The sequence below is a fragment of the Culex quinquefasciatus genome, chromosome 2, assembly GCF_015732765.1.
Source record: "Culex quinquefasciatus strain JHB chromosome 2, VPISU_Cqui_1.0_pri_paternal, whole genome shotgun sequence".
Lineage (NCBI taxonomy): Eukaryota > Metazoa > Arthropoda > Insecta > Diptera > Culicidae > Culex > Culex quinquefasciatus.
In genome coordinates this window covers 88,454,894-88,456,935 of record NC_051862.1, presented here as the reverse complement: position 1 = coordinate 88,456,935, position 2,042 = coordinate 88,454,894, and positions in this window count along the sequence as shown.

The following is a 2,042-nucleotide window of genomic DNA, read 5'->3' as shown; positions in this document are numbered from 1 at the left end:
AATTCTCCTCGCGGTCCTTCTTGACAGAAAAGCTCCTGCTTGACTGCTCGTTCCAAGGGGACCATAGTTGATCCATCAAAAAATGTTGTCTTGTCAAAAAAATTGCATTAAAATGAAAAAAAAGTGATCAGAAATGGGTTTTAATCGTGTTTTTTTTTACCGTTCGTTGTACATAAAAATTGACACAGGGCTTTAGTACCCAATTGTAACTCGGGACTCCAGCAACCAACTAGCATAGCATAGCATTGGTGTCTACCCGTAGCTGCTACTTCGTTATTGACCAGGACCCCCAAACATTGCTCCGTGGACCACAGATGAAAAGTAGGAACCAATCATCACCCCTTCGCAATTTTCAAAGGTCCCTATCGTGCTGATCAATACCGACGCCGGCCACGACCAGTGGTAAGACACGGGGAAGTGGATGGGAATGTTAGCCGATACTTGAGTGATGGGACCGCCAAATCGACTGCGTCTCCGACAAAGTATCACATGAGTTTTGAGGGGTTAGTAAGATGGGTATGAGGTCAGGATTCACTGTGGTAGGTGATGCGACCATGAGCAATTTGTTTATCGGTTGAAATTTTAAAAATCTTAGGCAGCCGGCTGCGGAAGGATACATATCTAGGGATTTAAATATAGTATTAATTCGACCGCGATTCTCCAAAAATTCTCCGTCGGCGTGCCTTCCGATCAACGGTGATGTAGGAAGGGCTTCATTCATTAAAATTATTTTATATCATAAGCCTTAAAATATATCCGTCGACGCGCCTTCCGATCTTCTATGATATGGAAAGGACTTAATCCAGCAATACGACTTGCTTGTCTCAAAAAACAAAAATCGGATCGTTTCTATCGAAAACTATATAAAAAGAACAAAAAACAAAATTCATCGGCCAACGAACGCGCGAACAAAAAATAAATGAAAAAAAGAAGAAGAAGAAATCCAATCACCCCATGTACACAAATAGCGACACAAAAGAGACGGAAAAAACAGGACTGCGCGTCCACACAGGCACCGCACTACTGATGCCATTATTTAATTATAATGACCAATCACCCCATCAACTCGAACAGCGACACAAAATAGACAGAAAATAACACGAAAAAACAGGACTGAGCGTCCACACAGGCACCGCACTACTGATGCCATTATTTAATTATAATAACCAATCACCCCATGGGCAGCGAATGACCGAAAGGTTAAAGCTGCCGGAAATAAAGTAATTAACAACAACAACAATCACCCCATGCACTCGAACAGCGACACAAAAGAGACGGAAAATAGCACGAAAAAACAGGACTGAGCGTCCACACAGGCACCGCACTACTGATCTGTAACTCGGGACTCCAGCAACCAACTTCAACCAAACTTCGGGACAATGCACATAATGGTCAGCCAAACATAACGTGTTTGTTATTGTTTACATTGCGTGCTTTCGTTTTTGTTTATTCAAGGTCAAACATTAAGACGCGTTTGTTCTCGGAACGTCGAAATGGCGGGTGCGACAAGATAGCACGACGACGTCGAACTAACCCATCTAATTTCTACAAACGTTTTCTTTGAACATTTTTACACATTCTCGAGCATAAAAATCAGGAAAATAAAGCTTGAGACCTGTTGACCTATCTTGGCATGATTTAAGTATCTGCCAAAAATACATTTCTTGTAGTAAACATTCAATGAATGACCTTTTATGGCTATTTAATATTCCCTATCGATTTGGTGTCTAAATCCATGTTGTAGAAATGCACTTTAGAAATGAGTTATCATTGAGTCTGTGAAATTCGATTGTTATAAGCTATTTTAAGATTTAAACTAAATAATTGGGAAACAAAATTCCTTTAAATTTTAATATAAGTCCATTGTCATCCTCGCTGTTCCCACGATAAAGTAAATTAAAATCACGTTACGCTCAGCGTCATATTCAACACCTGAGCCAAATGGGTTATTTTCGTTCCCATTGCTGAACACACCTACAAACTGAGCCTATTGAAAATCTGCCACAGCGTTATACTTAACTGAAGCTTAATTGCCATTCTAC